The sequence below is a fragment of the Neomonachus schauinslandi genome, chromosome 13, assembly GCF_002201575.2.
Source record: "Neomonachus schauinslandi chromosome 13, ASM220157v2, whole genome shotgun sequence".
Classification (NCBI taxonomy): domain Eukaryota; kingdom Metazoa; phylum Chordata; class Mammalia; order Carnivora; family Phocidae; genus Neomonachus; species Neomonachus schauinslandi.
Window position 1 is genome coordinate 92,605,711 of NC_058415.1, and position 19,907 is coordinate 92,625,617.

A 19,907-nucleotide genomic window follows, 5' to 3' on the forward strand; every position below is an offset into this window, starting at 1 on the left:
TGGGGCTCCGTGTGGTTCCGTGGGGCTCCGTGGGGCTCTGTGTGGTTCCGTGGGGCTCCATGTGGTTCCGTGGGGCTCTGTGGGGCTCCGTGGGGCTATTGGCTTGTAAGCCTATCTAGGCATCAGAAGGTGCTGTCCACTGACCAGCAGAGAGCATCACATTCAGGACTGACCCAGGGAGGGCCTCTGTGCAGTGCTCGGCCTTCAGGGCCCTGTCCTGTGCTCCGGTGGGTCTCAGCACCCTGGCTGGCGGCTCAGAGCCTCTGTCGCTCCTGGCCCTGGCTGGAGCAGGCTGCCTCCCTGGAGACCTCCCACTGCCAGGCTGACTTTCCATTTTCCTTCCCTTCCTCGTGCTATTTTAGTGCCATTCCCAGAGGGAAAACCCACTCGACACACAGAGCATTCCCAGAGCGGGCCTGGCCACTCTCTGGGCCGGTGCGTCGGGGTACAAGACTGGACGTGCAGAGGGAGAAGGCCCGGTCCAAGGTTGGGCCAGGGGTCTGGCCAGGGGTCCGTGGCCATGCCCCACACTGGTGCCCAGGCCCTGACCCGAAGCTGTGGCATGGGCCCTGGGCACCAGTGTCCACCTTCTGGGGCATCTGCACGTGAAGAGCAACAGTCAGGTGGTGGAAGCCTGAAGCGGGTGGGGAGATGGCCCACCTGCCCACTCCAGGGATCAGGGGTGGTGGGCCTCACGTGGTGGGCAGGATCATGACCCCTGAAGCTGGCGACCTGGGCCTGGGATTGTCCATCAGGAACATCCGCCGAAAGGACATTCCCAGTGCCGTCCACCATGGGAAAATATTTTATCAAAGAAATTTGAGTTAAAAAAAAAAAGCCTAAGCATGAACCCCTGACATGGCTAGGCGTAATGTCTATTTTTACTGTCCCTCTGGTCCCCCTCCGCTCTGGTGGGGAACAGGCTGTGGCCCCCATGTGGAAGTCGGGGAGTGTCCTGGGAGGGGAGGCAGTGACGTTGGCCTCCGGAAGTGGGCACCCGGGAGGGGAGGCGTCTGCGGGACGGTGACCCTGCCTTGGGGAGCTCTCAGGCAGCGCTGGCTGCAGGATCCCCAGGAGGGAGAGGGTGTGGGGCCAGAGAGAAGCCTGCAGTTAGGGGAGGCCGGGCCTTGGGCTGCGGGCTCACAGGCATCCAGGAGACAAGAGGGCTGGGCAGGGGCCCTGGGACAGAGGTGGACAGCAGCCCAGACTGATCTCTGGCAGGGGAGGGATGCAAGCAGAGGGCTCCCAGGGCCTGCGGATGTGAGGGGAGCTCCAGAGCAGCCAACCCCAGCACCCAGGCCTGGAACCCAGGATCAGCCACGGCACCTGTGCCTGGCCCGGTCCCTGGGCCTGCGGACCTTCCCTCTATCCTGATGACCAACTGCAGACCAGGGACCGACAGGAAGAGGGGCCATGGCTGCTGACCCCGGCCCTCCCCATCCTTTGTGCTCCCTGGCCCCCAGCCCCGTTCCCACACTCGGTGCCCCCAGGGTCACACAGGCACAAAGCCTGGGGAGGGGTGGCCACCACCCTGCGCAGGGAGAGACCCCGGCCCACTGGCTCTGAGGCTGCAGGAGGAGCGGCCGCGGGGGCTCTGGAGGAGGATGGGTTTCCGCGCTGTTTTGAGACCTCAAGGACAGTGGGATCCACCAGCGGGTTTGGGCGGGGGCTGAGGCCAGCGTGCCCCCAGACTCGAGAGGCTAGCCAGGGTGATGGCCCAGTCAGCAAGCCTGGTGCAGTCCCTAGGGGTGACAGCAGGGTGGGCCACCTCCAGGCGCTTGTAGGACCACCCCTCTGCCCTCCCTCCCTTCCAGAGAAGTCGTGGGTCTCAGAGCCCCGGCTTCTGTTTCCACCAGATGGCCCTGGGGGACTGAGGACTTGGACCCCATTGGCCTGGGGGTCCCCCAGCTTCTGGTGGCCCTGATCTGACCCTGGCCACTTTAGGAAAGATCCTGGGCCAGCGTGACAGCCACACCTGCATCCTTGACACTGAAGCAGGGCTGCCCCCGGATGCCAGCCCGTCCAGCAGCCAGCTTCACGCGAGACCCTAACCCGTGTGTGGCACCTGTCCATGTGTCCACACCAGGCCCTCTGCCCCCAGCCCACCCCTCCCTGGGCTGTGTCATCCCTTGGAGTGGCCTGGGCTGAGAGGAGGTGTGAGGGCCAGCCCTACGCCTGTGGCCTTGAGACCTGCCGAGGCTTCTCTGGGCCGGCGCCTGGGGTGGTTGGTGTGTGAGTCCCCAGCCCGGCTTATGCCAGGCGCCCACCCAAGTACCCAGCTCCTTTCTCCTTCTCGTGTCTGTCCATGCGGCGGGTGCCCCAGGACCCAGCAGCCAGTGATCCTGTGCTTCTAATGGGCCTCCCCGTCAGCGCTGTGGGGTCTCCTCTGGACGGGCACCTCTGGCTCTACCCCCCCAATGTTGATGGGAGAGTGCACACACGCCCTGTCCACTTTCAGAAGGGGTTGACGTGCTTAAGGTTGAACTTCAGAGGGCACGGATGCACCTGAGGTAGGATGAACCCCTGCCCAGATGGTGCTTCCCGCTGCCCTGGCTAGTGTGAGGGGATGGGAGCAGGTGCCCCATCCACTGTTGGGATGCAGGTGTCCACAGGTGCATGGGCACACAGCATGCAGGTAGGTGTTGGTGGCCTGGACAGACACAACCACAGCCTCATGTCAGGCCACAGGGAGCTTGGGGGAAGGACAGCAAGGAGGTTCCCCAAGCAAGCACTCGCCACCTCAGGCAGAACAGTGCAGGCCTGGCCATCCGGGCCAGGTGTCATCTGAGCCGGTCAGCTGAGGTCAAAGGTGGAAGGGGGCGGGGCAGAGCTGGTCATGTGGGCGCCCTCAGCGTCGTCCTCTTGGGTGACTGTCCCAGACGCCTCCGACAGTAAGACAAGGCCTGAAGCCCAAAACGCAAAGTCTGGGGTCCAGCCGTGTCTCTGGGGACCGAAGTCCTTCCCCTGCTCTGCTCTGTGCCCCCACGGGAGCTCTCACCGTGCCGCCTCCCAAAGCCCCGAGCCATGGACTCTCCAGACCCCCCAGCCAGAATGTGAAGGCAGCTCCTGGCAATGCCTGAGAACCGGCCTCTGAAGAAGCAGGGAGCCAGAGCCCCTGGTGACGCCCTTCCGTGGGGCGAGGGCACTGGATGCTGGCGGGCCTCGGGATCGGGCGGGGGGAGGGTCAGGGCTGCAGACGGAACCCCCCCAGCACAGTCGGAGGGGCCCTGAGGCTCAGGGAGAGAGAAGCACACCCAGGTCCCCCACGGCCAGGTTGGGGTTAGCGGCAGGTTGAGACAAACACCCTGATGTCACACCCGGCAGCCCGCGGCTAAATCATGAAATTCAAATTTCAGCGTCCATAAATAGTTTTCTTGGCAGAGCTCTGCCTGTGTGTTCCTACACTGCCCACAGCTGCTTTCTCAGGGACCCACCGGCCCTTGCAAGGGACTGACCAGTGCCTAGGGGCCTGGCTGGCATCTGGTGGGGGGGCGCTCTTCTTCCTTTGGAGCAATTGCCAGCCCCGAGGCAAGCGGGGCCCCGGAGCCAGGGGGCAGTGAGCCCCGTGGTGGGCGGCCATGGGGCCTGGATGGGCACAGCAGGCCTGATTTCTGCAGACCCACTGTCCACTCAACCCCGGACGTGGGAGGCAAGACAGGCCTGGCTGGCCTCGGGGGTGCAAGGCCAGAGGCAGCCAGCCCCTGGGGGCTGCAGATAAAGGAGGCCACGGGCAGCCGTGGATTGGGTCTGGGGAGGGTCTGCCAGGCAGTGACTGTTCCCTCCGTGTCCTGACAGGGCCAGTGAATGGATGGCCAGGGCTGCGGGGCACCTAGCCACTTCTCCCTCCCCTGTTGGGGCTGGGGAATGGGGTCTGTCCCCTTCCCCTACCCCCTCCAAGGTACCCCGCTCGCCGCCCACCCCCCGTCCTGAGGCAGGGCCACTGCGCGTCGTGGAGCACATTCAGGACGAGCGTAGACCCCAAAGGTCTCTGGGGGGAGATGGGGCATCCAGGGCGGAACAGCATGAGATAGGGCCAGCCAGAGAGGGATGGGCCTAAGAATAACCCTACAAAGGGAGATAGGCCTGCCCAGCCAAGCCCGCACTCCTCCCTGGAGGTGGGGGAGCGGGTGGGGGAAGGTCTGCCAGAGAAGCGGGGGGAGTCAGGCTCCGGGAAGGACTGCGTCTTCCTCCCCCCATCTTGGAAAACCCATTTCAAGGCACAGATGGTGGTGGAAGGGGCCAGCTTCCCTGGCCTGACTCAGTGGCCCTGGGAGGAGGCAGGAAGGAGAAGGGCCAGGGGACCCCCTGCCCTGTGCTCAGCCCCCAGTCACGCTGGCTCCCCACCATGCTGGGCCCGTCTATACTGTCGCTCCTGCGACACCCCTCTCCCCTGGTCTGCCAAGCCCCAGGTTGGCTGTCACCTCCTCCAGGAAGGCCTCCAGGCCCCCAGCCCAATCTCTAGAACATCACCACCCTTTGGAGGAGGACTTTGGGGCTCCTCTCTCCCTTGGCTGGGAACACAGTGGGGCAGGGCTGCTGTGACTGAAAGGCCCGACAGACGTTCAGGCAGGTTCAGACCCCAGGGTGCAGGGCGTGGGGTCCCGGACCACCGCCCGCTGCCTGAGAGCCTGGCTCCACTTGTCTGCGGAAACAGGACAACCAGGGCCGCTCCCCAACTTCCTTAGCCTGTCCCCCATTGCCCCCCGCGGCCCTAGGTGGGAGAGGTCCCCCAGCCCCCCTCGCCCTGGGTCCTGGCGCGGGAAGGCAGGCGCAACCGTTTGCTTTTGAATCTCGGCCGGGTGTCCTGAGTGGCCCTTTCAAAGGCCGGCCGGGGGCGGGGGCCGTTCCCAGGCGCGCCCCGCCCTCCCCGCCCGCCCCTCCTCCCGCTTTCCCACGCGGCCCGGCCGCCGGCTGGTTCTCACGGCCCGCTGCCCCTCCCCCGTCTGGGAACGGCCGCGCTGCGCCCGCCGCGCTGGGGTGCCCAGGAGCCCGGGGATGGGCGGTGCGCTTAGCCGGGGTTCCTGGAGGGGGTGCCGCCTAGGGGCTGCTGAGGTTGCCAAAGCGGGGGCAGACAACAGCCCCCCCACCCGCAGGGCCTGAGGCTAGAGGACATCCTCTGGCCCAGATTCTGTTGGATTTAACCTAGGGCAGGTGGTTACGGCCCCCACACCTCATGGAGAGACCTAGGGGGCCCTGGCTGTGCCTGCCTTGTGCTGGGGACGGTGAGCACTGACCCCTCAGTGGGGTTTCCCTGACTCGGAGCAGGTTCTGGGGCTTCTGTTCCTCCCAACAGCCTGGAAGGCTTGCTCAACGGACTACACAAATACAAATACAGACGCCTGCTAACTGTGAACTTCAGAAAACCTGACTACCTTCTCCCATAGAAATGTATCGCACACTTTCTCTAAAATTCACATTTAGGGCCCGAGTTCTCCCCGGCCCCTGACAGTGGGGGAGGGGGGCTGGGACTGTGACCGCTGGTGTCAGGCTTAAGGAAGCAGGGCAGGAGGTCTTGGCCACCTATCTGGGCCCCGCGGCTCACACCACTTGGCTTGCCTCCCTGGATGTCAGCCCCAGCCCACCCAAGGGAGCTGCAACGTGGCGTGTCATCTGCCCAGCCTGGACTGGATTGTCGACCCCACTGTCCCCACACAGTGGGGTCTGCATGTCCGGGTCCTAGGTGGGCCCTGGGCTGTGGCTGGTGCAGTAGGAGTAGGAGCGTTCAGGAGCTAAGGCACCAGGGCGGGCAGGGGACACCCAGCAGGAAGCTCAGCTGCCCGTCCTGCTTGTAGCCACTTCCCAGGGCTCAGGCCTGCAAGCCCCCAAGGGGCCTGGGGGAGGGGCCGTGACCCTCCCGTATGTCCCTGGCCAGGGTGACCTGGGGCGCTTCCCATTCACGCCCTGGTTGTCATGCATGCTGCGTCCTGGAAAGCTGTGTCTGTCCTTCTGCCCAGGGCTTTCTCCCATTCTACCCACTGCCCTTTCCTCCTTCCCTTGCCATCAGAGTGTCCAGCAGGCTCAGGGATGTCCAGGGAGGTCTTGGGATGTTCTCCACAGCCATGGCTGTTGGGGCCCCACTGCTGGTTGTCAGCCCCCCTCGTCCCTGCAGGCCTGACGGCAGCTCCAGAGCTGGGGGCTCCACTCCCAGAGAGCCTGGGGCAGGTCCTCAGGAAGTGGCCGTGGCCCTCCTGTCCTGGCAGCAAGCTTGGCGGGGGGGGGTCTGGCTCCAGCTGCCAGGTACACAACTCCCTCTGTGGCCAAAGTCCCAGACCTGGGGTGCCAGCCTGGTAAGGCTGCTCCCATCTGACCCTGTGCCCTCTGAACCAGTCTTGTCGGCTCCCCACTTGCTTGGGGAGGTAGTACCCTGAGCGTAGAGGCCCCCAGGAACGACCTCCTACTCCCCTGCCAGGTAGACATGGGCGCCTGCCTGCAGGCTGCCCACACACACGGACACACTCCTGGGGCCAGGGGAACACGTGAGGTCCCCCCCACCCTGAGACGCCCCGCCACATCAGTGCTGTGTCCACACGGTGGAATGCCCAGTCACACCTCTGACTACGGCTCACATGCAGACCCACGCTTGGCCCCTCGGAGCCCGGGTGCTTCTGAGAGACGCACCTGCGGAGCACCAGCTCACACTCACAGGCCCAGTGCTGGCCCTCTCAGAGACTCGTTCACACCGCATGGCCCCTGTGGGGGCCCCTGACAGCCTAGGGAGCCCATGCCCTGCTCTGTCTGTGGAGACGCTGTCCTGGCCCCATGAAGGGGATGGGCAGTGGCCAGGTGGGGAAGGGCTGGGCCCATGGGCACTGACCCTCCTGGACCCGGGGCCAGGGCAGGCATTGGAGCAAGGCCCCCGCAGGGCTGCCATCCCAGGTCATGGACATCAGAGGTGGAGGCCACTGGAGGGCCACGAGCCTGCTTCACAGCAGAAGAGCATTACTGTTGGGTTTTTGTTTTTTTAAGATTTTATTTATTTGAGAGAGAGCGAGAGAGCGCCCACTGGAGTCGGGGGGAGGGGGGAGCGGCAGAGGCAGAGGGAGAAGCAGACTCCCCACTGAGCAGGGAGCCCGACCCGGGACTCCATCCCAGGACCCGGAGATCCTGACCTGAGCAGAGCAAAGGCAGACACTTCACCGACTGAGCCCCCCGGGCGCCCCATGGGAAGGTTTTAAAACCCAACAATAAGGAGGGCCCAGGGTCCCGGGGTCCTGGGATCGAGCCCCGCATCGCCTCCCTGCTTCTCCCTCTCCTCCCCACTCCTGCTCTCTCTCACTATCTCTGTCTCTCTCTCTCAAATAAATAAAATATTAAAAACAAAGCAAAACAAAACCTTCCCTCAAAGTCTAGTACAGCATCTGTAGCCACACACCCCACCCCCCAGGGCCTGGGGCCTGGCCCTTCTGCCCCAGCATTTGTCCCTGGCGAGCGGGATGGGGATGACACCCCACAGATGTCCCAAGCATCTCAGCTGTGGGCCGGCCGCAACTGCAGCCCGCCCACCCCCCTGGCCCCTTGGCCTGTCTCCAGTGGAAAATCAGGCGACATCCCACGCCGGGGGCCAGCAGGGTCCTCGTGGGCAAAGCTGGCTGATGCTCTTGTCTTGGAGGGTCACGGCCCCAGCATAGCGGGCAGATGGCTCAGGGCCCCACGAGGTGTTGCCGGGACAGCGTGGGAGAGCAAGGTGTGGAGCGGACCCAGGCCTCACTGCTTCCCCCTGGGGCTTCGTCCCGCCCCGTCCAGCGAGGTGTCAGGCCAACACCCCAGGCCAGGGGTCTTTTATCCCAGCCCTTTGGCCCTGCACCCGGCACCATTTGTTGGGGTGGCTCTGGAGGGGTCACGGTGGATAAGCCAGCCAGGGAAGGCCTCAGGGCCTGCCCTTCTCAGAACAGCAAGTGTGGACAGTGAGGGGAGGCGGGGACCAAATGGGCAGAACACACCGCGGGAAGAGCGGCACTGGTGTCCTGTGGCTGAGACCCACCCGGGCCCCCACTCCCCTGACATGAGCGTCTGAGACGCTGGCTGCGCGTAGGTGTGCTCTGGGAAGGTGCCGGAAACGGAAACCCTTCTCATTGCCATGCTGGCTTTTCCCACCAGGTGGTGGGTTGAGGGGAAGTTTATTTTCTTCTGCTTTTTTTTATGCTTTGCTGTTCTCCTAATTTGCTCTAAAGGAGCAAGAAACGGCCCATTACTCTAGAGCATGTCACAGCTTCTGAGCCGAAGCCCCCATCCACCCTGCCCGTGGGGTCAGAAAATCCCAGAACACGGCCTTCCAGGGTCTGGGTACCGGACCGACTCGTCCTCCCGTCCCTTACCCAGGGTGGGGGCTCCAGGGGCTGCCAGGGCCCTGCTTGGAGCCCGAACAGCACCTGCCATGAGGCAGGAGCGAGGCTTCTACGAGCCCGCCCCTCGCTCGGGAGAGTGGAAAGCCCTGACAGCAGGACCCTGGCGTGGCCCGGCCCAGTTCCCAGCTGGGAGGTGGGCCTGCAACTCTCAGCTGCGCCAGGTGCCCACTGGGGGGAGAAAATGGGGCCAGCCTGCAGTGGGCAGCTCAGGTCACAGGCCTGCCTGCTGGTTGAGCCCGGAGCCTCACCCACATCCTCCTTAAGAGTGGGTCCCTCCGCTGGGCTCCCAGCCTAGGCAGGTGCCTCCCTCCTGCCCAGCACCCTGAGGAACATGGGTTCTCTCTCATGCCCCATGCCGTGGTGAGCCCCAGGTGCAGTCCCTATACCACCCTCTTCTCTCCCTCTAGGCGACCAACAGAACTTAGCCAGGGCTGCCCTCAGCCCTGAGAGGGGCTGGTAGGCCCTGGGGCGGAGCCGCCTCCTGCCCTGCTCTTCACGTTCTGTGGCCCTGGCTGGGGCCTGGCCCTCTCCGCTCTCCACACTGGTGTCCCGGCTGTCCACTGGTTGCACACAGCAGACCCCCACAGGCCCACAGCCCAGGGCCGCCTATGTGCGCCTGGGGCAGGTGGGTATTCGGGGGAGGTGGGGACCCGGAGCAGGTGGGCAACTAGGAGTGGTGGGTGCCCAGGGGGTGGGAACACAGACAGTTCCAGGGACACAGAGCTCAGGACAGATGCCGTGAGCTTGCCTCTTGCTCAGCTGTGGTTCTGCTGGCCACGACCACCCCTGTGGGTGGGTGTGGCTGTGATTCCTGGGCTCAGAGCTGAGCGCGGACCCGCTCTTGGGCACGGCTCCCCGCACCTGGGAACTGGCCCCTCAAAGCCCCCCAGCTGCCCCCTGCCAAGTCTTAGCCTCAGAGGAAGGGACAGCTATCCCAGGCACCTGCCGTACCCTTTCCTCACACACCCAAGAAGCCCAGAGAACCAAACCTGCTGGAGAAGTGACCAGAGCAGGCCTTTCCCACCCTCCTGAGGCCCTAGGGAGGAGCAGGGGGCTGCAGAGGGGTGGACCCAAAGGTCAGGCCTGCCTAACTGTGGGTCCAAGGGCCCCACCAGTCCCCAGGACCAGCCCCTGCTGGTGGCCCAGCCCCCAGGAGACAATGTCCCACTCGTGGGCTTGTGCCCCTGCCTGAGGCGTCCCCAGGAAGACGGGCTGCCCTGAGCACGGCAGGCATTGGCTCCGAGCAGCTGCAGGAGCTGTGGGAAGCAGGCAGGCAGATGGACCCCTGCGACAGGGAGGCCAGAAGCCTTCCCAGCCCCTCCTGCCCCCAACTTACCTGGCCCCTCCCACCTCGCCGGGCTCTGGGCATAGACGCCAACCCTGCCCTCAGGCTCCCAGACTGAACGAGGGGTTGCAAAGAGACCAGGCAGGACTCACGAGACCATACCACCCAGCCCCTGTCCAGGGCCTCCCCCGGGACCCCCACGGCTGTCCGCCCAGACCCACCGGCATCCCAAAGCCAGGGTTTGTGTGTCCCGCAAGGAGGAGTGGGCGTGGCTTAGGTACCACAGGCACACCCCGCTCCTGGGGGTCAGTGTGAGGGCCCGGTGTGGGGCCCTAGCTAGCCGAGGGCTCTGTGACTGTGACCAAGTGACTCAGCCCCTCAAGAAGCCCCCTTTCTTCAGAGCGAAAGGCTCTACCGCTTTGGTGTCAGGAGGGGGCCTCTGCTGGCCTGGCACCAAGTCCGTGAGCAGGCATGCGCTGGGCCGTGAACCCCAAAGGGCAGGGCCGCAGCCTTGCTCCAGGGGCGGCTGCTGCCCGCCCACAGCAGGCGGTCGGGCAAGGCTTGCCGGGCCCCCCGGTGGACAGGAGGTGGACAGAGAGGCCCTAGGTGCTGGTCCTTCCGACAGATGGGGAATGCAGGGCAGAGAGGGGGTGAGAGTGCAGAACCGGCTTTTCCAGATGGAAGTGGGGGTAGGGCAGAGCCTCCCAGGGCCCTATGAGGTGACAGTGGGCAGCAGCCGTGGGAAAACCAGCACCGGTGGTTCCCGAGGGTGGGGCCAGGTCCCTGTGGATGGCACCCGTCGTTTGTCTGTGTGCAGTGACTCAGCTTGAGCTGGCAGCCCCGCCCAGGTGTGAGCACCAGGCCCAGGTCCTGGGAGGCTGGCAGAGCGCTCGGAGAGGATCCCGCCCTCCTGCCAATGCCCCGTCCCTTTCACACCTACTGGCTCTGACCCCTTGGGGGGCCTGCACAGGGAGAACGTGGGCCTCTGTGCTGAGCAGCCCACTGGTGCTCCGCTCCTTCCCCAGCTGGACCTGGAATGACCACAGGCCAGACGGGCACCCGGGGCTCTACCCCAGGAAGGTCGCTGGATCCCTGACCAGGAGGCCAGGCACCCCCCGCCCCCGCAGACTCCCTGGGTCACAGGCCGGCCCAGGGTCTGGTTGGCAGAGGTGGCCAGGGGGGCAGGGGCTCCCCAGAGAAGCAGGAGGAAGGGTCCTGCCTGGGATCAGCCCGACCCCAGCCCCGCCGAGGCCTCCCAGCCGAGGCCACCCCGCCCGTCCTGCACTCCCAGGCCCTGGCTCCCAGTGCTGGATGTGGAGCCAGGAGGCCACAGGTAAAGCAAGTCCACAGTGTCGAAAGGCCCGTGGGAAAAGGGCATGTGGGGGCAGGGGGGGGCACCGCCTCTGACGTGGGCACACCCTGAGGCTCCAGGGGCCCGTGGCTGCCGCCTACCCACCCACCCCCGGGAGCCATGTCATCCAGGGCACTAGCCAGGCTCCTCCAGGCGGGGGCCGAGAGGGATCCCGTGAGTACAGATCACGGCCCCTCCTCCCTGAGGCCTGGGAACCCCCCAGGCCCTGCTCTCGGCTCTGCTTCCTCCTGCAGGCTGCTCTGAGGTCTGGAAGAGCTGCGACTGGTGTGCATGTCTCCATGGGTACCTGTCCCTACCTGCCTGCCAGCCAGGTCTCTAGGGGCCTGGCCCCTCCCGCTCTCCCTCGGGGCCCTCCCCACCTCACCCCGGGAATCCTGGGGTCCCTCACCCTGTCAGGCAGGGCCCATCAGAAAGCAACCCTGGGGCAACTGTGTGGGGAGGGCAGGACGGGCCCCAGGATCCCCCGCCTCCTCCAGGGTCGCCGCAAGTTCAGCAGGGCTGAGCTCAACCCCTCACTCATGGCGTGTCCTAGACAAGGACCCCAAAGAGAAGCACAAGTGGCTTCCCCCCTGATCCCAGGACGCGGTGCCCACTGGGCATGGGCACAGGCAGTGTCGAGAAACATGGACACTTGAATGGCCTGGCTCACCCCAAGACCAGCTGCGGGCTCAGCTGTGGGGCTGCTTACCCTGACCCTTAATGCTGGGCCCTGTGTCCCCCACCATGCTGAGCCAGCCCGGGGCCGCCCAGGCCTGGCTTTGCCCTCAAGACTCTGGGGGTTGGGGAAAACAGCCCAGGTGATAGCAGAGTGCCACAGGGTCTCGGGAGCCAGAAAAGGTTACCCAGGGCCCACTGGGATCCAGAGCAGTCACGGAGGGCTCCCAGGAGGTGGTGTGCCCTGTCTCGCAGAGACAGGAAGGGATGTGTTGTTTGTGTCTGTGAAATCCCCTAGCCAGACCCAGAGCTACAAGGAGCGTGAGGCTGTGGGCGGGAGGAGGGAAGGAGCCTCACCTGGCCTCGGCAGCCCCTCTGTCCCCGGGCCTGTAACTGTGACCAGTACCTGAAGGTCCCCAAGGACATGACGTGGCAGCTGCTGTGGCTCAGCAGCCACCAGGAAGGCCCCAGCAGCACAGGGGTGTGTGCCCCACGGGGTGGGCGTGGGCTCTGTGGGGTCTGTGGACAGGGGCCCAACGACTGGGTACTCCCAGGATGGAAGTACACGTGTGGCCAGGGGCTGGTGGAAAGACAGAGCGCATGGCGTGCAAAGGTCACAGGCCCAGGGGAAGCTCCGACACTCCGCACCCCTCTGGGTGGTGCTCCCCACCCCTGTCCCGGAGGCCCTGCGCGGGGAGAGCATGCACACACACACGCACACCTGTTCACGTGCGCACACGGGCACACGTGGGCATCTGCCTGCACACTTCTGCACCACCAGCACTCGCTAAGCGATCAGAAGGTAGCCGAGCCGGGACAGACAGGAAGGAGGGCAAACCCCAGAGGTCCACCGCCCAGCCTCAGTTTCCGAGTTTGTAAAACTAGCAAGAAAAGGGTGCAGAGCACACAGAGACTTCAAAGTTGCTGGCCAGGGCCGCGAGGGTGCCCGGCCAGTCCTAGCTCGGTGCCTCCACCCTCTAGAGAGAAGGGCCCCGTGGAGGGGGCACCAGCGGGAGCCTGACTGGTGCTCCCTTGGCCCCCAGCCCCTCCTCAGGGGAGGCCAAGCATGGGTTGTGTAGAAGGGTGTCTTGGGACACTCTCTAGGTGGGTCAGCCTGAGGCCTGGGTGCCTCTCCAGGATGCTGACATCCCTACTTGCTCTTCCCGCCTCCCTCAGAGGCTTGGGGCCAGAGCGGGGGCCACCCACTCTTCAGGTGAGCCGTCATGATGGCCTGTGTCCAGCCCCAGCCGCTCTCAGCTCTCCACAGTGTGGCCTTGACACGTTCAAGGCCCAGGAGGGGAGGAGCAGCGCATGCGTGGGGCTGTCCGTGGGAGCGCAGGGCTCCCGTCCCCTCTGAGCCACCAGCAGCCCACCCAGAGGCCCCCACTGTCCTGGGGTCGTGGGCAGCACTCCTGCAGGCCCCCTGGTCCTTCGGGGCCTCCAGGTAGAGGCTGAGGCCAGACGGGCCGGCAAGCTAGGGAGGCCAGCTGGAGGACGTGGCCTTGCTGTGTTCCAAGGAGGCAGTGGGGCTCGGGTGAGGGGCGCATCCAGTCAGGCCCCCACTGCCGTTGAGCTGGAGCCATCTGGCAGAAGTGTTTGCTGAGCCAAGTGGGAAGGTCAGCAGAACGGGGAGGACCCTTGTCCCACCTGCTCCACAGTCATTGCTGCCTTCTCAGCCGCCCGCGGCCTGGCCGTCTCCGTGGCGTCTCCCCACGCTCGTAGTGGGGGTAGGGACCCTCTCGCAGGGTCACAGTGTTCGCTTCCCGGGTCTCTGCTGGCACCCGGAGCTCCCGCAGGTCCCCGGGGCCCCTGCCCGCCCACCGGGGTGCGGGCTGTTGTGAAACGCGCCCCCCTGGCAGTGGCTTATCTGCTCATCACCACAGATGGGATGCCCCCGCCCCCACCCGCCAGTTCTCAGGCCCCCAAGTGCCCTAATTGGCTAATCTCACGCCCAGAGCTTGTTTCCCAAGGACCTTTGAGCCCCAAGAACATTCCAAGGTGTGAGTTCCCATGGGAGGGGACCGGGCTATCACCAAAGCTCCTCAGCCCCCTGCCCTTCGCCCTTTCTGCTAAGGGTGGGGGAGAGGCTGGGCGCCCGGAGGTGCACTGTGGGCACAGGGGCTGCCAGGCCCCATCCTTAGGACAGTCCCTGGTGACCCTGATTGATTAATGGGTGATGAGGCCACCCCGAGCGAGGACCTACAGGAGGCAGGTGAGCCCTGGGACCACCCCAGAGGACACATGGGGCTCCGGACACAGGGCCCCAGCCCAAGCCAGGGTTCGTGTCCTGGCCCAGTAGAGAGGATGCTCCCTGTGCCCTGGGTGAGGGGCAGGACCAGTGGGGAGGGCCAGGGACCCATGGGTAAGATGAGGCAGAGGTTTGGGGGGATGGGGCCACATAGGGAGGAGCCTCCGGAAGGAGTGGGGCGGGGACCAGACACCCGAAGGCTGAGCGCTCAGAGCGATGCTTCCACCTCTCCCGGCTCCGCCCCGGAGGAGGCCCCCAGGGGCTCCAGCTATGACCTGCCCTGCCGCTGGCTGGAGGCGGCCGACCTGCAGGCCGGCGCGCCCACCACCCTGGGCAACGGGCACCGGCTGCAGCCAGCAGGGGTCCCGGAGGGCGTGCTTCGGCGGCCGGGCCTGCAGCCCTTCTGCTGCACCGGCTGTGGCAGGGTCTTCTGGGAGGGCACCCACCTGGGCCGCAGCACCACGCATTTCAGTGAGGTCCCGCGTGGTGCCTCCAGCCCCTGGGCGCAGAGCTGAGCCCCTGGCCGCCACCCGGCCAGCGACCCCTCCTGAGGACAGGGCCGTGGGCCCTGCTGGCCTGCATTGCCCCCCGACTCCCTGCACACACCTGGGTGCCCCCCACCGGCGTGTCAGCAGGGTCCCAGCCCCGCACAGCTACTGGGGATGCAAGTTTTCCCTCACAGTCAGGATGCTCGGACCCTGAGCCGAGAATCGCCTGACATTCAGGAATGAGGCCGGCGGAAGGGGGGAAGGACACGCCTGGTAGAGGAAATTGCACAAAGGCCCAAGGGTGGGACCCAAGTGGCTCCCCGTCCGCGGGGCTCAGCAGGCTGGGGGGTGGGGGCACACAGGCCCCCCCTGCGCTACCCACTCCACCCCCACTACCCCACCCTGCTGGCCATCTCGGGCCAAGGGCCAAGCCTCCAGGCCAGGCAGGACAGGACCTTCCTGCCTGACCCCAAGTAGGTCCCAGCCAGGCTGGCCTCAGGACCCTCCGGGGCCCTCTGGTTCCGGGGAGTAGGCTGGTGGGATTCTGCTGGGGCAGGGCCCTTTAGGCCAGATGGCGGGGTGGCTTCCTGGGGACTGGGCCCCAGCCCTGCCTGGTGCAAGGGGCAGGGCAGCCCCCCTCTAGGAAGACATCCATTGTGTACTGGAAGGCCGTGGCCTGGAGGGAAGGCGGCACCTCTGAGTCTCCTGCCCTGGCCCCCTCGCTGGCCGGAGCTTGACCCCACAGGCCTCTTTTCCTCCCCCACCCCCACCCCCCAGTCAAGGCTGGGTGGCCCCCTCTCATGAAAGAGGGCAGCAGCCGAAGCCACAGGGGGGCCCTGCACACAAGAGCCTCCCCCTCACAGCTGCAGGAAGCAGGGGCTTCTCCGCCCACTCGGAGGGAAACTGAGGTGCAGGCGCCCATGGCAGGCACCCCAAGGGCCCACAGGCACTGGTGCCAGGTGGGCGGGGAGAGGAGCCTAGACTGCATCTTGCCCTCGCTGCCTCCTCCTGGCTCACCCCCCAGGAATGTGCGCCCCCCCACATCCCTTTCCTGTCCTTCCTGCCTTGAGCGGAAACCAGCTCAGATTTGGCTGAGGAGCCCAGGCGGAAGCCTCGGGGCTGCTGGGGCCTGGGGGCTGGGGCGGGGCTGCCGCCTCTGCCCAGAGCAGGGTGCACCTGCAGGCCCAGGTGTGGTGGCCTCAGGTACCAGGTGGGCACGGGCCATACCCAGCCTGCCTCTGCCCCTGCCCGGGTTGGGGGCCATGCCGAAAGGCCATACGGACATCCTGCCACATTCCCTATCCTCTCCTTTCCCTGGAAGTGCCCACCGGGCGCCAGGCGCTCAGCCCCCCAGCCACTCTGGGGCCAGCTGGAGCAGGGTGGCCCTGCACAGACGGAGGGAGCGGCTCCGAGGCTCGGAGGACAGGGCCAGGCCTAGGCTGCAAACTGGCCTTCCCCACCCTTTGGTCCCTGCTGAGCCTGAGGGCCAGGCAGGGCTGCCAAGGTGAGCAGGCAAGCCAGACCCCACCAGTGGTGGGGACCCTCTGCGGTTGGGGTGCTGCTTCCAAGAGCCAGACCACCAGCCCCGTCCTAGGGGGCAGCCCTGAGCACGCTCCTCCCCCGGTAGGGTAAGGAGGAAACCGCCAGGGGTGCTGGCCCCACTGCCCAACCCAGCTGCTTCCTGGACACTCTGCTCTGACCTGAGGCCCTGGTATTGGTTGCAGCTGGTCCTCAACACAAGAGGCCACAGCCAGGGACAAGCGCGGGGAGACAGGAGACCAAGTGTCCTTCCTGTCCCTCCGGGCAGGTCCAGCCCCAGCATCCCTCTGCCCTGTGTACCCTCTAGAGGGAGGAGAGTAAGGGGCCCAAGTGGGGCCCCTTTCTCAGTGTGCCCCTCCCTCACAGCCACGCATGTGCCATCCAGCCTGCCTTCCCACCTGCCCACCCCTCTGCTGCCCAGACCACCGTCTCCCTCCGGGGACCCTCCGGGGCTCAAGCGCTCACTGCCTGCCCAGCCTGGCTCCACGGCACACGGCTGGTCCTGAGCCATCAGGGGTCAGCCCAAAGAGCCTTCTGAGGCCCCCGGACAGCCTTAGGCCCCTTCCCAGGCCAGGGGTCAGGCACCATGCCCACCGGGTGGGCTGTGGTCCTGGTGCCAGGCCGTGCCCTGAGCGGCCAGCAGGGCAGGCAAGAGCCGAACCCTGATTGTCTGCCACAGTTCCTGCCCCGGGCGTCCTTCCTCTGCTCTGGCCGAGGGCTGAGTGTTTGTTATTTGATCTCTATCCTCTCTCGGCCCTTCTACCAGGTGTCTGGGCTGCTGGGAAGAAACACTCTCCTCTTTCCCACGCTCCCCGACACATTTTAATGAATTAGCTGGAAGCCCCGCCCCCCACTGCCCGCCTGCCTGCTCACCCTCCCTCCCCTGCCTAGTGCCTTTAAGGTGGCCGCGGCCTTGGCCCAGCTCTGGCCAGCCGCCTCTTCTGCGCTGTCCTCCCCAGGCTGCCCCACCCAGATCTTCCCAGCCCGTATCCCAGAATGCTCCCCAGGCTGCCCCACCCCTGCCCACGTTGCTCCCCGCTCCCCACTGCTCCGAGCCTGGAAAGGAAGGGGGTCCCCAGAGGAAGAAGGGGACCCCCTGCGACCCCAGCCTCCACCCCACCATGGCCCTGCGGGGTGGCACCCCCTGGGCCAGCACCCTCAGAGCTGATGCGGAGAAGGACGGGGTCCAGCTGCGTAGCCAGGGTTCAGTGCGTCCCCACAGATCCCAGGTCAGGGGTTTCTCCCTCAGAGCCAGTTTGTGGAAGTGACACCACCAAGAGAGCCACAAACACCAGAGGGGGGCTTTCCTGAGCCCCGGGGCAGGGCCTGGCCCATGGCGGACCTCTCCCCCTCCCTCCAAGGCATTTGGAACAAATGTCCTCCTTTCGGACTGTTCCTTCAGCAAACATGTAGGAGCCGGTGTCCTGCAAGCCCCTCTTCCCCTTCTGTCCTCGAATGGGGCAGCTCCTGGGGTGTGGAGCAGAGCGGCTCAGAACGAAATGGCCCAGCCACAGTGGAGAATTCCTTCAGCTCCCCAGGGACAGTGTGACCGTCCCCTGAACCCCACGATGGCAGGCCTGGCTACACCTGTCTGACCCTTACACCGAACCCTGGGTGGGGCAGGAGGCAACCTCCGGGTAGACTCTTACGGCCACTCTGGCCATGCGGATCCAGCTGGGGGGCACCCAAACTACTGATTTCATGGCCCGTGGTGGCAGCCGCACGTTCCCACATGGAGCTCACAGGGCCCCTTTGTCTGCCCTCCTTGAAGCCTGCGCCGTGTCAATGGGACTTTTCTCCCAGGCTCTGCTCCGGGGCACAACAGGGTCTCCAAGATGCCCTTCTTCAGGTCAGGGGACCTGAGCCCACCTGGGCTGGGGCATGTCTTTGAGACCACTGCCCTCCGGGGACAGCCCTGGGCACGTTCTCAGAGTGCCCTGCCGTCCATGCCCAGCCCTGTTCCAGGGAGAAGCAGGGAGGTACGTGCCCGCCTAGCAGGTCACAGCCCTGCACAGGGTTGCATGCTCACCCGCTCTGAGGGTCACTGCCCAGAGGGAACTATGGGCCCCAGAGGGCCTCTGCCCTCTTCCCTGGTGCTCAGGAGATACAGGGGCTGCTGGAGGTGGTCGGGGCCCTGCCCTCGAGGTGTTCACACTCCAGCAGCAACTGTTCCCAGGTCCCCTTACTGGGCCCAGGGACACTTCCTGGTAAGATGAGTGGGACAAGGGAAGGGTTCCTGATACCAGCAGAACCCCCCAAGTCACAACCACAGCTGGACCTCTGCTGAGCCCGGGCTTACCCACCTGCACAGGGGGAGCTCCTGGTGGGAGCAAGTCTGAGCAGAACAGCTGGACCACCAGCCTCAGGGAGACCAGAGGGAGGGACTCGGGGAGCTCCCGCTGCCGGGAGGACCCCTTGACAGCCAGCTGCGGCCTGAAGGTAGCCGACCAGAGGCAGCCAGCCCTGGGGTGGCCTTACCCAGTTTTTCCTGCAGTTTGGCTGTGACTCCTCCAGAGCAGAGAGCAAGATGGGGGCACACCCACGTGTGTGTCCAGACACGGGGGGCACCAGGCAGACACCCACGGGAGCCCATCCTGAAACAAGGCCTAGCAGGGTGGTCTCCCCTGATGAGGCCTGGAGCCGTGCTAGCTTCTGAGGGAGTGCAAGCTCCTGGGTGCTCGCCTGCTGCCCAAGGCCCACCGCTCGGAGAATCATTCCTGCCCCATCTCCAGCCACCGCAGCCCAGCTATAAACTGTAAAATCCTAATGAGCAAATTCGGCCGCAGTATTAGAGCATCAATAAAAAATGGGTTTACAGTTTGGAAATGAGTCATTTCTGGGTTTCCTTTCCCAGCGGCCCTTGGCGCCTTTCCTGGGGCTGCTCACCTGGCCAAGCCCCCTGTCCCTAGTCGTGCTGATGGAGGTGGCCCAGCAGAGGGAAGCAGGCCCTGAGGTTCCGCTGACTGACCTCCCCCCCCCCCGCCCCCGCCACCCCGCCCCGCCACCTTGGAGGAGCTTCAGAGAGGGAGGTGGGGTGGAGGGGGGCAGCCCCGGGCTTCCTCCGGTAGAGACCCTGCTTCTCTGTCAGGGCGGGGCCTCAGGGTTTGGCTCCTCAAGCCAATCAGGTTGGGGAGGAAACGCGAGATGACCCAGGCCGCCGGAGGAGCCGCCCGCGTGCGGGAAGGACCGCGTGGCTGAGGTCACACGCCCGAGCTGTTTGTGGAGTTGGCCCCCGCGAAGACCCTGTGTCCTGGGGTCCAGGCTGGGCCAGTCCTGTCGCCGCGCACCGGCGTGCTAGGGACGCGGAGGGTCTACGGCCGGCGCTCCGGGAGCGTGGAGCGAGACTCGGGTCTCTACCCGGGCCTCCCGGGTCTGAAATGCCCGCGAAACCCCACCATGGGGAGGCCGCCCTCGGAGGGTCCACCTCGAGGCCGCGCTCGGCCAGGGATCGGGCCTGGGTCCGTCCGAGAAGGGAGCTTGGAATTCCCCGGGTGGCCTAAAGGAGAGTAGGCGGGACGACGGCGGAGATGCGCAGAGCCCCCGGGCGCGTGGAGCAAGGAGCTCCCCCCAACCCCCGCCAACCACGGCCACCTGGCCCCCTGCCGGCGACCAGCGCCCCCTGCCGCGAAGCGCGCTGCCGCCCGGGCACGCCCCGCCCCGGCACCGCCCCCGCCCCGCCCCCACGTGGGCGCCGCCCAATCGTAGGGCCGCCGGCGCGCGCGTCACGGGCGCCCTATTGTTATGCAAATATAAAGGGGGTAAAAGGCGCCCCGGCGCAGCGGGCGGGCGAGTGCAGCTGCGCGTGGGGAGGCGTGTTGGACCCGCGTGGGAACCGCAGTGAGCAGGGACCGGGATCGCGCGGCGCGGCCGCCGGGCCCCCCGGCCCCCGCGAGCGCAGTGCCCGCCCCCGTCGCCTGCCCGCCCGGGCGTGGCTGGATGCGGCGGGGGCCCCGCTGCGGCGGCCCCCGGCCCCCAG